Below are 15374 nucleotides of genomic sequence, written 5' to 3'. Positions count from 1 at the left end.
CAGAGCAGTTGGGAGCTTGTGTCTTGCTCCCAATTGAAAAAGACAGCCGCATCCTCAGTTGCCAGCCCTTTCCACACGCACACCTCCGTGCCTCTGCACTTTACTTCTGCACCTCCTCTGAGTCTCAGTGTGCTTTTCTCTTTCCTTCTTGTAGAATTTCTACTCAGCCAGCCTTCCTATGGTTCTGGATGATGTTCATTTTGTCTTTTAGTTGTAGTTTTGAAGTGATTGTGCAAGGAAGCAATTTCAAGTGTTCATCTATGCCACCATCTTATTTTCTCTCTACAACTTAATATTTTAAGCATCTATATATATAAAAGCCCAAGCGACCATTACTGCAGAATGGCCAGAACGACCAGTTTCTGTGACGGTTAGGGGCGAGCAGGTAGGCAGGCAAGCAGTTAGGGGTGAGCAGTCATGGATTGCAAAAGGAATGACTGACTGTGGGGATTGGGCCCAAACTGGCAGTAGAATATCCCCAGAGAGGTCCTAGATTGTGAGAGGGCATAGGCTGGGCTGAGGGACTCCTCCCCTTGCATGAATTTCATGCACCCGGCCTCTAGTCCTATATAATAAAGAGGTAATTTGCAAATTGACCAGCACTCCAACACAAGGTGGCTGCCCCCATGTGGTCAAAGATGGTTGCCCCCATGTGGACACAAGATGGCCACCACAATATGGCCAGCAGGGAAGGGCAGTTATGGGTGATCAGGCCTGCAGGGGAAGACAGTTAGGGATGACCAGGCTGGCAGAGGAGGGCAGTTGGGGTCAACCAAGCCAGCAGGTAGGACAGTTGGGGGGACCCAGCCTTCAGGGGAGGGCAGTTGGGGGGCACCAGATCTTCAGGGGAGGGCAGTTGGGGTAACCAGGCCATCGGGGAGGGTGTATGGGGGGACCAAGCTTGCAGGGGAAGGCAGTTGGGGGGCACCAGGCCTGCAGGGGAGGGCAGTTGGGAAGGACCAGGCCAGCAGGGGAGGGTATTTAGAGGTGACAAGGCTGGAAATGAAGGGCAGTTAGGAGTGACCAGGCTGGCAAGGGAGGGGAGTTATGGGTGACCAGGCCAGCAGGAGAAGGCAGTTAGGAGCAATCAGACCAGCAGGGGAGCAGTTAGGCATTGATCACACTGGCAGGGGAGTGGTTAGGAGGTGATCAGGCTGGCAGGCAGAAGCAGTTAGGGACAATCAGGCAGACAGGCAGGCAGGTGAGCAGTTGGGAGCCAGCAATCCTGGATTGTGAGACTAAACAGGCCTAAATGGTTGGATCGGGCCTAAACAGGCAGCCGGACATCCCTCGAGGGGCTCCCAGATTGGAGAGGGTGCAGGCTGGGCTGAGGGACCGCCTCCACCCCCCAACCCCCCGTGCATGAATTTCGTGCACCAAGCCTCTAGTTTCCATATAAAAGATTATTGGAGAGAGCCATGTTGCAAAGAATATTTTTGGACATATCTTTTTGGGCATAGGAAATTCTAGGTTATAGAATTGGGTAGAAAACTAAGTAATTGCGGATTTTTAAAAGAAAATCAAAGACAATTTTTTCATGGAACTAAATACCTTTATTCTGTAATGTATTGCCCATTTTGATCAATGACCTTTTGCCATCTTTCAGGCAGCATCATAATCCCACGTTCAAAAAACTTCTGGTTTTTATTAGCAAAAAACTGAATCAGGTACGATTTGACATCATCATCATTATTGAAATTTTTACCATTCAAGGAGTTTTGTAAAGATCAAAACAAAAAGTAATCAGATGGTGCAAGGTCAGGACTATATGGTGGATGTGGCAAAACATCCCAACCAAGCTCTATTAATTTTTGCCGAGTGACCAAAGATGTGTGTGGCCTTGCATTGTCATGATGGAATACAACACCTTTTCGATTTGTCAATTCGGGCCGCTTTTCTTCAACTGCATTGTTTAATTTCGTTAGTTGTTCAATGTAGACATCAGAATTGATCGTTCGGTTGGGTGGTAAGAGTTCAAAGTAGACAATTCCTTTGTAATCCCACCAAACTGATAACAAAACCTTCTTTTGATGAATATCAGCTTTTGATGTTGTTTGAGTTGGTTCACCTGGCCTGCTCTACGATCTTTTCCGCTTGATATTGTTGTAAACAACCCATTTTTCATCGCCAGTTATCAGTCGTTTTAAAAATGGATCATTTTCATTACGTTTCTTTAGCAAATCGCAGCTGCTAATGCATTGCGTTAACTGTGATTCTTTCAGTTCGTGAGGAACCCATGTATCGAGTTTTCGAACATAGCCAAGTTGTTTTAAGTGATTTTCAATGCATGTATGTGATACATGAAGCTTCTCTGCAATCTCACGTGTTGTACTGTGACAGTCCGAATTGATTATTGCTTTGATTAGGGCGTCATCAACTTCAACTGGACGACCAGAGCGTTTTTCATCTTTGAGTGAAAAATCACCAGAACGAAATTTGGCAAACCAATTTTGACACTGCCGTTCTTTTAAGGCTTCGTCACCATAAACAGCACATAACTTTTTATGAGCTTGCGATGCGTTTTTCCCTTTGCGGAAATAAAAAAGCAAAATATGACGAAAATGTTCCTTTTGATTTTCCATTTTTCAACGAACGCCAAACGAAAACTACAAAACAGATCAAAAACTTTTTTTACTGATTAACAGCTGAATAGCCAACTATCAAATAACAAAATGTGTTTTACATTTGTACTACGTCTGCAAACCTAAAATTCAACTGAAGCCATATATGTGTGAAACCCGCAATTACTCAGTTGCTGACCCAATACTTAGAAGAATTTCTGAGTCATAAAATATGAGTATCTTCAGCTTCACTAGATATTGTTAAACTACTCTCCAAAGTGGTTGTACCAGCTTATGCTTGCACTATATTTCACCTCATCTTCACATGTCACTCAGTTATTTATGCCAATCTGGGGGATGTAAGATAGTATCTTATTTCTTTTTCATTTTATTGTGAAAAAAATATAAACATATAATAAAAAATTTTAAATTATGCAGTGAATTCAAGTGGTAGTTTCATGAGCATTTTGTCCTATTTGCTTTATCACATGTCCATAAATCAAAATCAATCATATTTTGTAATATATTATAAAGAAAATTGAAAACATCAGTACTGTATACTTCACCTCTAAACACTTCAGCATACATATCATTAACTAGAGTTGAACATTTGCTTACGCACTTTTTAATATACTTTTTTTTATTGATTTCAGAGAGGAAGGGAGAGGGAGAGTTAGAAACATCAATGATAAGAGAGAACCATTAATCAGTTGCCTTCTGCATGCCCCCAACTGGGGATTGAGCCCACAATCCGGGTATATGCCTTTGGCTGAATCAAACCTGGCACCCTTCAGACCAATGCTCTATCCACTGAGCAACACTGTCTAGGGCATATTTACAGACTTTTAAGGTAAAATTTATACACTGTGGAATGTCCAAACCATAAGTATATATTCACTGAGTTCTAACAAATACATAATACTTGTGTAACCAAAACCTCCATAAAAAATAAAACATTATCATCACCAATAGACAGTTTCCTAAGTCCCTCCCTCTTTTCCCCCTAATTCACCTTCAAAGTCAATCCCTGGTCCCCACCCACATGGAAACCACTATTCTGTATTTGTTTTTCCATGAGATACTAGTTTTGTCTGTTCTAGATACAATGCACACTCTATTGTGGAAAATTTCTTACACTCATCATAATGTGTTTTTAATTATATTTTTAATTTATTTCAGAGAGATAAAGGGAGAAGAAGAGAGAAATGTCAATGATGAGAGAGCATCAATCAGCTGCTTCCTGTATGCCCCCTACTAGGATTGAGCCCACACCCAGGCATATACCTTGAGTGGGAATTGTACCGGTGACCTCCTGGTTCATAGGTCAATGCTCAACCACTAAGAAACACCGACTGGACCACTCATCATAATGTTTTAAGATTCATCCAGGTTGTTGCATTTATCCCTATTCTGTTTCATCTTATTGCTGAGTAGAATTCCATTGTATGAATTTTTTAAATTCTTTTTATTCGTTTTTCTGGTGACAGATAATTAGTTTCTTTTCAATTTTGGGGTATTATGAATAAGGCTGCCATGAACAGTTTCATCAAGTCTTTTTGTGAATATAAGCTTTCATCTCTCTTCATTCTTATTGTTTTAATCTACATGCTTCTGATTACTAGTGAAATTGAACATATTTTCATGTTAACCACATTTCATTTTATACGTTGTCTACTTGTATCTTTTGTTCGTTTTTCTGTTGAGCTGTTTGTCTTTAATCCTTTTTTGAAAAAGAAGCTCTTTATTCATATGCTAATCATGCATCTTTTACATGTAAATATCTTATTTATGGTATCTATTCTTATGCATAAGTTTTAAAATTTAATATAGTCAGATTTACTAATTTTTCTTTTACAGGTTGTACATCATATCTTGTCTAGGACAGCGATCTTCAGTCTAAGGTATACACATTCCCTAGGGGTATGTGAAGATTTTTGAAAGTGTTTAAGACTATAATTTTGAAGGAACCGACTTCTAGATTTTCAATTTCATATATATTCTTCACTAAAACTAAACCCCTTATTCTGGGTCCCTTTTTTCCATCTTTCCTTGCATAAATGCCTGCATAACTTTCCCACAATCTGAATCTTAGTATTATTATTTGCTCCAAGTATAAACCTCTGGTAACCCAAGCAAAGGGATAAATCAACGTATCAGTGTTTAAAGAGTACATACTCTTTTGTGTAAAATTATAGAACCGGGAACCTGAATTTACAGTGAAAAAAATAACAGTGGTTGCTTTTGTGTGGGAATGAAGATTGACTACCTCAAGAAAATAAGAGCAAATAATATGCATGTTAAAATATTTAGGAGTAAAGTGTACTAATGTTTGAAGCTTTCCTTGAAATGCATAAAAATATAAGATGGGTTAATGGATGGATAGGGAAATGGATAGATGGGTAAAAAAAAAAAGTAAACATTGCAAAATACTAATTGCAGAACCTAGGTGCCTAGGATATTTGTATATAACTGTTAACTTCTCCATTTATTTAAATTTTTCTATAATAACATGTTGTGGTGGGGGAGAGACAAAAACTACTGATGATGAAGAAACCTCCACTAATCAAACTCTTCTGTCTTTCTCTGCTTCTGAGAGACAGGTCCATGCAACAAAGCAATGAGATTTTGGTAAGAAATAACAAATTTATAGCAAGAGTCTCTGACTCAACTATCTTAGAATTAGAATTCAGAAATGAGATAGTTTTTACAAAGAATGCATTAACACATTTTAAGGTGTTTTTTTAAAAATATGTTTTTATTGATTTCAGAGAGGAAGGGAGAGAGATAGAAACATCAAAGATGAGAGAGGATCATTGATCAGCTGCCTCCTGCGTACCCTACACTGGGGATTGAGCCCATAACTCCGGTATGTGCCCTGACCAGAATTGAACCATGACCTCCTGGATCATAGGTTGACGCTGAACCACTGAGCCACACCAGCTGGGCACACATTTTATTTGAATTGAGAAACAAGTCCAGACTTTTTAAAACAGAGGAGAACTGACTCTGCCAATTAGATTATATGGTGGGCATTTCCCATAAATTAAATAAACAAACCAGGAGGGTGGGGCCACTAGAAGCCCAGTTGGTGGGGCTAGTGGATCGCCTATGAGGGTGCAGTGCTGGTCAGGTTCACAGGAAAGTGGGGGAAATGAACCCTGACCCTAAGCCACACAACTCAGTCAAAGTCACCCCACTGAGCCTGCCACCTGGGCCCAGGCAGCTGATTCCTCAGCAGGGTGTGATCTGCACAGTGGAAGGTGACAGGTATTCCAGAGGATAGGACTAATGCATTCCTCCAGGATGATGCCATAAGGAGGGGAGGTACTCCACCCAAGAAAGATGGCATCTGAGATATGGGAGGAGTACTCAGCACAGGGATCCTGGTGATTGTCCCTTCAGCTCTTTTCCCAGAGCCACAAACCCCAGTCTCTCCTTACAGGTCTCTAGTCTGCTCCTCCCTTCCCCTGCCAGAGCCCAGGATGAATGGCTGTGAATGAAATTTTGTGCATTGACCTTCGAAGAGGGCTCATGTTTCTCTTGCAGACTCCTGTCTCTCCCTGGTGGACAGAATCCCTGCTGATTCTGATGCTCTGAGCTGGGAAGCCCAGCATGGAGTTGACACCTCATGCTACTCAGGGGGAACCTTTGCAGCTGAGATATCCCACCAGAATCTCAGCCACTGTCTGTGGCTGTGGGGTCAGCCATTTTGTGTATCTGCCCTTCCTAGCGGTCTCCATGTGGCTTCTTTTGTAAATCCTTGGTTATAAGACATCATTCAGCTGGTCTTCAGTTGGTTATTCAGGTTGATTGTTGTATTTGTTATAATTCCAGTTCTGTCCTGGGAGGTGATGAGTGTACCCTCCACCTACTTTGCCACTATCTTGGATATCCTGTATTCTTCATTTCTGACTGTGTTTTCTTTATGGTTTAGTTGAAATTCTTACTAAATTCCTTGAGCATCCTTATAATCATTGTTTTGAACATCCACCTACTCTACCACTGTCTTAGATCCTTCTGTTCCCAGTTTTCTTATTCCTGGGGTTGCAAATGATTAAATGTGATCATCAGTGAAATACATTTAACACAGTATGAACATTAAAACACTAGTGGCCCCATGCATGAATCCATGCACATTAAAAGGAAATTAATTATCGATAGAATACTTTAATATCACTATTTGCCCTTTCTCTATAATAGAGTGTCAACCAAATTCATGATCAACAATGACAGATTGAAACACATGTGATTGGCACCAACGAGAGCTCTATATGTATCATGCATGCACTAGTCAAGTTAGCCTTTTATATATAGAGAACAAACTTGCTTAATTAGACCTGCTTTCTGATTTAGTTAAACTTTTTCCAGCCTAGTGAAGCACCCCAACTTCTCTTTCAGGTAATTGTCAGCAACATAGCAGTAAACATCAACATGAAGCAGATTATTATTATAGATCACACAAGGAGAACAAAGGGTAAACTATTTAACTGCAGCAGTGTTGGACTATATTCTGAGCAGTGAGGAAACATGAAGTCATTTTCAAGGTCCAGCGTTTCTTTTTTTTTCTTTTCTTTTCTTTTAAAAAAAAAATATATTTTATTGATTTCTTACAGAGAGGAAAGGAGAGGGATAGAGAGTTAGAAACATCAATGAGAGAGAATCATCAATCAGCTGCCTCTTGCACACCTCCTACTGGTACATACAACCCAGGTACATACCCTTGACTGGAATCAAACCCGGGACCTTTCAGTCCGCAGGCTGACGCTCTATCCACTGAGACAAACAGGTTTCGGCTAGGTCCACAATTTCTTCTTTTCAGTCGGGTCAAGTTTCTAAATTTTCTAAATCTCTGTTTTCTGGCTAATGAAGAGAAAATAGGATTCCACTGAGTCTCCTATCTATTTACTCCAGGACTTCTGTGAAGATCAAATGAGATGAGGCATGGGAAAAAGCTTCATAGGCAATTGGTTAAAGTGTAAAATGATTGCACCTGGGCTGAAGAAACTCCAAGGAGGCTAATCGCTAGAAAGAGGAAGCCAGGCATTACTATGTGATGTCATTACTCGGCACCCACAGCAACCGTTTCTGGACTGGACTGGGCTATGGGCTGCATTTTGTGCCTTGGGATCTCAGCAGCATCAGCTGTAATTTGGTGGACTGTTTCTTCACAGTGGTGGTAGGGCCTGTGTCCCACTTGGGGGAAGCCAAGTGTTGCTTTGTGGGTTCTAAGTCCACAGTGCCATTTCTTTGTAAATGGCCAGTGTGCATCATGGCAGCTCCTACATTGAGCATCTGCCCCCTGGTGGTCAGTGCATGTCATAGCAGCTGGTTATCCGGTTGGACACTTAACATATCAGCCATATAAAATATATATATATATATATATATATATATATATATATATATATATATATATATATATCTCCCCAATAAATGTTAGCAGCTACACTCAGCCATAAGGCATTAACTTCCATTCCTCAAATGCATGCTGTTTTCTTTTACTTCCATGAGTTAGCACATGTCTGGTTAGAATGCCTTGCTCCTACTGCAACCATTTGCTTGGTTGTCCTTTAAGACTGAAGTCCTGCCCTAGCCAGTTTGACTCAATGGATAGAGCAATGGCCTGCAAACTGAAGGGTCCCAGGTTTAATTCAGGTCAAGGGCACTTACCTCATTTGCAGGCTCCTCCCTGGGCCCTGATCAGTATGCATGTAGGAGGCAACCAATCAATGAGTTTCTCTCACTTTGATGTTTCTCTTTGTCTTTCTCCCTCTCTTCCACTCTCTCTAAAAATCAATGGAAAAACATCCTTGGGTAAGGATTTAAAAAAAAAAAAAAGACTTAGAAAAATTATCTGTGAATAAAAATTTTTAAAAAATACTGAAGTCCTGGTGGAACTTGTTCTAATCCACCCTCTCCGATAGCACCCTGTGCTTTCTTCCACAAAATAAGAAGCCATTGCAGGGTTAGATCTGGCTTGAATAACTACCATATGACAGGCACTATTCTAGATTCTGAGTCAAGTTAAAAATAAAATGCACACTTACCTCACAGGATTACTGAGAGGATTGTGAGAGATAAAGTGTGCTAAGCACTTAAGGCAGTACAGTGTCTGGCATAGGATAAACAGTCAGTAAATGCTAACTATTATCAATCTATATTTAGAGCACTTCCTCACATCATTGACATCTATGGCTTTTGGTTCAGTCTTCCTCTCTAAACACAAATCCCAGTACAATCCTTGGGAATGACTCCTCCAATGCTAGCTCAACTCCAGTAGCTTTCAACTCCACTCTACTCCAGACATGCCATGACAACATCCTGACTTGACATTGTTGTTGGAGTGCTGGATTTTTGCAGACTGAATAGATTGTGTATAACCATACGAATGGATTAGATATAGAAAGACCAGATGAAATATTCCATTAGCTCGAGACAAAAGTGAGCTCTTCTGTCTCCACTCCAAACAAACAAACAAAAAGGCTCTTCTGTATATCTGGGTCCATGGAAGAAAAAGGCAGAGATGGGAAAGGGAGGGCTGGTTGGAGGTGCTAGTTTTGCCAGTAAAAAATAAAGTCAGGCAACTTTCCGGCTGCTTAAAGAGAGGAAATATCGTTTCAGTCTTTCTGGCAGCAAGGAGTTAGTGAGTTAGCAATCAAGGCACCCAAGTAAAAGTCAGGAGAGGGTGCGGCAAGTGTGCCAATACACACTATTAAACATTAATTATCTCAAAGGTTGTGCCCTGGTGATAAGTCAAGAGTAATCCTATGCAGGTGTGCACCCCTTCCTGCCAGAAGGTACATGAAACTAATGGCTTCAAGGGCAAGGTCTGAAGTCACCCCACCTTCCTTCACTGAAAGCAACTCTGCTCTTTATTTTATTTATTTGTGCTTTTACTTATCATTGCTTTTGTAAAAAAGTGTTCTAAGGCTAAAACTTTGCTGTCTGCTCAGCAGATAACAACAGTTTACTTTCCAAAGAACCCAGTTGCCATTGAGGTGTGGTGACCGCCCTCAAAATTTCTACTTATCTACATTGCATGCCCTTTGGCCTCTGAGCCTTTTTTCTGTTCAAGGCTAATGCCACTACTCAGGCTTGATCTAATTTCTTTCTCATTTCCTGTGAGTCTTTTTCTTAAATATATATATATTTTTTTATTGATTTCAGAGAGGAAGGAGAGGGAGACGGAGAGAGAAACATCACTAGTGAGAGAGAATCATTGATCAGCCACCTCCTGCAAGCCCCCAATTGGGGATTGAGCCTGCAACCCTGGCATGTGCCCCTGATTTGAATGGAACCTGGGACCCTTCAATCCAAAGGCTGACACTCTATCCACTGAGCCAAACTAGCCAGGGCCCTCTGAGTCTTTATGTCATGAATTTTCCTTTCTCCTATTAGATTGACCCACAGTAAAGTGCTGCTGGGGCCTTTGCCAGGTTTTCTCAGTGGATAGAGCCTCAGCCCGGAATCCTGGGTTCATTTCTGGTACCTGCTGTACTTTGGTTGCAGGCTGGATCCTGCACCCTGGGGCGTGTGCAGGAAGTAACCAATTAACCTGTCTCACATAGATATCTCTCTCTCTCTCTCTCTCTCTCTCTCTCTCTCTCTCTCTCTCTCTCTCTTTTTCTCCCACTTTCCTCCTCCCTTCCTCTTTCTCTAAAATCAATGGAAAAATATCATCAGATGAGGATTAACAAAATTTTTAAAAATATATTTTATTGATTTTTTACAGAGAGGAAGGGAGAGGGATAGAGAGTTAGAAATATCAATCAGCCACCACCTGCACACCCCCTACTGGGGATGTGCACACAACCAAGGTACATGCCCTTGACTGGAATCAAACCTGGGATCCTTCAGCCCATAGGCCATCGCTCTTTCCACTGAGCGAAACCAGTTAGGGCCAAAAAAAATTTTTTTTTAAATAAATTGCTGCTTGAGACATTTGGCAATGATGGAATATTGATATTTCTATATGGTTCAAGTTAATATATCTCCGTTCATTCCCTCTCCAGATGTTTCTTCTCAACCAAAAATAATTACCCCCCCAACAAAAAATAATAAATCCTCGTAAAGGTAAGTGTAACCTCTCCATAGATTGTGTTCTTCTAACTTTATGCCTCTATGTATTCCTACATACAAAACCTAGACAAGCAACTTTGACTCAGTGGATAGAGTGTCAGCCTGTGGACTATAGGGTCCCAGGTTTGATTCCTATCAAGGGCACATACCTCAGTTGCAAGCTCCTCCCTGGCCTGGGCCCTGGTCGAGCTCATGCAGGAGGCAACCAATCAATGTGTTCCTCTCACATCAATATTTCTCTCTGTCTTTCCCTCTCTCTTCCACTCTCTCTAAAAATCAATGGAAAAATATCCTCGAGTGAAAAATGCTGGGCCCATAAAACCTAGACATCTCAAGTATACATGCCTTTGCTGTCCACATCTTACAATTAACAATATGCCCAACATGTATTTATTTACTGAGGGTCTAGCATGTTTATGTAATTTTTATTCACTCATTCAATAAATATATTTTGATGGCCTACACTGTGCCAGATATTATTCTAAGCAGTTAGATTAGATCATTGCATAAAACAAAGATCCCTGCCCTCTTGGAGCTTATACTAGTGTTCTGGCAGATTCGAGAGAGAGGAAATACAAAAAATAAAGAAACGTAACTGTGAGATACTCTCTCCTCCCAACTGGTGGGCGGAGTTATGACATTATTGGCACCTGTCACAGAGACATTCCCAAGACATTGAACCACCAATCAGCGTGTGCCAAAGTGTCCTGGATCCCACCCCTTCCTGTTCCGCCCTGGGTCCAACCCTCTTCTGTTCCTCCCCTTAAAAAGACCCCCAGACCAGCCACATATTGCTTTTTCCTCCATGTCCATCTGGAGGAGCCAGACTGGGTCCGCTCTCCCCTCCCCACTCCTTCAATTCTGATTTCTCTACCTCCGTAATGAGTCCCGCTCATTACTGGGGAATAAACTTTACCTTAAAATGTCTTGGTGGTTAGTTTCCTGCGCCTCAATCCTTACAATAACAAACATGAAAACCATACAGTGTTTTAAAAAATGATAGATGCCAACAGAAGAATGACTGGGAGTGACAGGATGATAAGTTGTAATTTTAAATATGATGATCATTGGCAGGCCTTGTTGAGAGGGTGACAATTTAGCAAAGATTTGAAGGAGGTGAAGGAGATATCTGGAGGAAGTGTTCCAGTCAAAGTAAACAACAAATAAAAAGGTCCTGAAGCAGAGAAGCTAAAGGAAAGAAGGGAAGGAGTAGTAGGAAATGAGGATATAAAGGTAAGAAGGGTTCTGGCTCAGTGATTGGAGCATTGGCCCACTCGCTGAAGGGCTGAAGGTTCAATTCTTGATCAAGGGTATGTACCAAAAAAAAAAAAAAAAAAAAAGTGGGAGGCATGTACCTAGGTTGCAGGTTCGATCCTCAATCCCAGTCAGGGTGCATGTGGGAGGCAACCAATTGATGTTCCTCTCTTCTCTCTCTTCTCCTATCTCCCTTCCACTATCTCTAAATATCAATAGAAAAAATATCCTCAGAAAAAAAAGAAAAGCCGAAACTGGTTTGGCTCAGTGGTAGAGTGTCAGTCTGCGGATTGAAAGGTCCCAGGTTCGATTCCAGTCAGGGGCATGTACATTGGTTGTGGGCACATCCCCAATAGGGGGTGTGCAAGAGGCAGCTGGTCGATATTTCTCTCTCATCGATGTTTCTAGCTCTCTATCTCTCTCCCTTCCTCCTCTTTGTAAAATATCAATAAAATATATTTTTTTAAAAGAAAAGAAAAAGAAAGTGATATTAAATATATATATATATATATATATATATATATCCCCTCAGGTGAGGATTACCAAATAAATAAACAAACAAATAAATAAAAGATAAGAAGGATGCCTATTATGTAGGATCTTTGTTTCAGTTATCTACTTCTAGGTAATAAATTGCCCTAAAATTTAAAACAATACACAGGATTTAAAAGTGGCTTGGCTGGTTGGTTCCAGCTCTGAATCTCCAGAGGTTGCAGTTATCTGAAGTCTGGGTCTAAAGAATTCTCTTCCAAGGTGGCTCACTCACATGGTTGGCAAGTTGTGTTTGTTGTGGTTGGGGGAGAAGGAAAGGTGGAGAAGGAGAGGACCCAGTTTTTCCCTGTGTGGTCCTCTTCACATGTTGTTTGAGTTACTCATGACATGAAATCTAGCTGTCCCCAGAGCAACCAATCCAAGAAAGCAAGGCAAAACCCATAATGCCTTTTATGACCTAGCATTTTAAGTCACATGACATCACTTCCACTGCATTCTACTAGTTACACAGGTCAGCTCTGGCTTATTGTAGAAGAGGACTACCCAAGGGTATGAAAAGCAAGGATAAAGATTACTGAAGATCATCTTGGTGGCTGGCTATAACAGCCTTTGTAGGTGATTATAAATCTATGGCCTTTACTTTGAGTGAAATGGGGAGTCATTGAAGGGATTTGAGCAGATAATTGACAATGATCTGACTTGGGATAACTCTGGCTTCTGTGTGAATAGACTGGAGAGGGGCAAGGATGTAAGCGAGGAAATTGATAAGGAAGCTTTTACAGTGCAAGAGAGAGTAAGCTAGGGGCATAGTGGTGTTGATGAGAATTGGTGATATTCTGTCTATATTTTGAAAATTGAGATGACAGTATTTGCTTATGGATTGGATATGGGATAGGAGAGAGTGCAATTAAAGACGATTCCAGCCCTAGCCAGTTGCTTAGTGGTTAGAGTGTTGGCCTGCAGACTGAAGGGTCATGGGTTTGATTCTGGTCAAGGGCATGTACCTCGGTTGCAGGCTTGATCCCCAGCCTCAGTCAGGCCGTGTGCAGGAGGCAATCAATCAATGTGTCACTCTCACACCAGTCTCTCTCTCTCTCTCTCTCTCTCTCTCTCTCTCTCTCTCTCTCTCTCTCTCTCTCTCTCTCTCTCTTTCTCTCTCTCTCTCTGTGTGTGTGTGTGTATGTGTGTGTGTTTCTCCCCCTCCCTTCCAATCTCTCTAAAAATCAATGGGAAAATATCTTTGGATGAGGATTAATTTTTTAAAAAGATGATTCCAAGGGTTTTGAAGGAATTACTAAATTGAGTAGATATACATCTTGCTACAAATAACTTACAACACAGGTGAGATAAGGCATGTACACAGTAGCAACCCTGTAAGGCAAAAAGCACTGTGCTCCATAACAAAGTTACAAATTCAAGTGCCAAGTAAGATGTAAAAGTTCTAGAGATGGGTAGGAATGTGTATAATGCCACTTAAAAAAATGGTTAAAATGGCAAATTATGTTATATACATTTAACCAATTCTTAAAAGATGCTAACAAAACCAAAAACAGAAATTCAACTGTCATGAGAGTTCAAGGAGAGAGTGAACATGAAGCCAGTAGTTTTACCATTATCCTGGAGGCCATACTGAATGTTTTAACTCAGTTGGCCTTGTGCAGACTGGATTGTGAGGTACCGGTTAGGGATAGAGAGACCAGTTAGGAGACAGAGTATTGATCAGACAGGCCTGTAATCAAATAGAACTAGGTTTGAATCATTGTTTCAGCTCCTACACATACTAGCAAGATGACTTTTGCAGCTACCTAACCTCTCTAAACCTCAGTATCTTCATCGGTAAAATGAGAATGATAGTTACATATTTTATAAAGTTGCTGTAAGAATTAAATGACACAAATATTTTCTTGCAATTATTATTATTATATAAGTCAACATGAGATTCCCAGAGCTATGACAGCGAGAGAGGATCAGAGGTGATACTATCTAAGCAAATGCCAAGGAACCAAAAGTACAGTAAGTCTTTACTCCCGTCAAGTTCCCTTTTCAATGAAGGGCAGCATCCTTTGAGGATGCAGGTGATACTTATGATCTTCCCTTTGAAATGAAACCCTCTTGTTAAAAATCTCTCATCTTACTACACTAGCCTGTGGGGGAGCCCAAGTTTCTGAAATAAAATTTATCTTTGGTCTGACAATCCTACAGCACATTTGAAATAAACCTAAGATAGAATCAATATTTAATGTACAGAGATTTCTTGTTTCCCTCCTGTGTTCTTTGCTCTCTATTCATTTTCCACTTCATCTTCCAATCCCCTCCTGCCTTACTGTCTTCCTTTCTTTTTCTTTTCATCCTTCCCTCCTGGAACACAGGTCGTATTGTTATCTCAGTTCCTTCGTTTATTAGCTGAGTCCTAGTGGGGGAGTTATCCTCTCTGGGCTCAATTTCCTGTGTAAACTGGGTTTAATAAGAGAGTGCCTATCTCATAGAGTTGTCAAAATTACAAGGAAGTACACGTTATATGGCTACCACAGAGCCTGGTCTATAGTTAGAATTCAATATGTTCCCTCTCTTCTGTTTTTATCCTTTAATCTCTATTTTCCTGTTTCCCAACCCTAGAACCCTGCATGCAAAAAACCGTGGGAAAAACACACCTCGCAGCTAACAGAGGAAATGCCTGAGCTGGGGGGCGGGGACTGCGCGTGCGCACAGCGCATGCGCGCTTGCTCCCTTGGGGTCTGGTTTCCAACTTGGGGGATGGGGGGAAGGGCTTCGTTTGTCCCAGCAGCCCCCTTCCCGCCCGGAGAAGTGGCGGGACCTCCGCGGCGCCCCGGGTGGGCTCCGCGCTCCGCGAGGGTCGCCCGGACCCTAGGGGTAAGTTCGAAAATGGCGAAGGGGGGAGAAGGCGGGGCTCTATTAGGGCGGGAAGCTGGCTTCCCGGCGGGGGCGGCGGGTAGGAGACTGCGGGGCCCGGGGGCCGGGCAGGGGCAG

At 41.6% G+C, this 15374-nt stretch overlaps 1 protein-coding gene across 1 annotated transcript in view; it reads left to right on the top strand.

Annotated features, from left to right (window-relative positions):
* Positions 1 to 15095: 15095 nt before the first annotated feature.
* LOC118722006 (X-linked inhibitor of apoptosis) overlaps positions 15096 to 15374 on the top strand; it is a 41702-nt gene continuing 41423 nt past the window's right edge. Inside the window, exon 1 of the mRNA XM_036443329.2 lies at positions 15096 to 15257. The gene's annotated coding sequence lies outside the window, so the exon portion shown is untranslated. The remainder of the gene's footprint in view (positions 15258 to 15374) is intronic.

Source organism: Pipistrellus kuhlii, unplaced genomic scaffold (genome assembly GCF_014108245.1).
Source record: "Pipistrellus kuhlii isolate mPipKuh1 unplaced genomic scaffold, mPipKuh1.p scaffold_m20_p_19, whole genome shotgun sequence".
NCBI classification, from domain to species: domain Eukaryota; kingdom Metazoa; phylum Chordata; class Mammalia; order Chiroptera; family Vespertilionidae; genus Pipistrellus; species Pipistrellus kuhlii.
The sequence above is the reverse complement of the archived record's forward strand: the minus strand, read 5'-3'. Positions and strand labels throughout refer to the sequence as shown.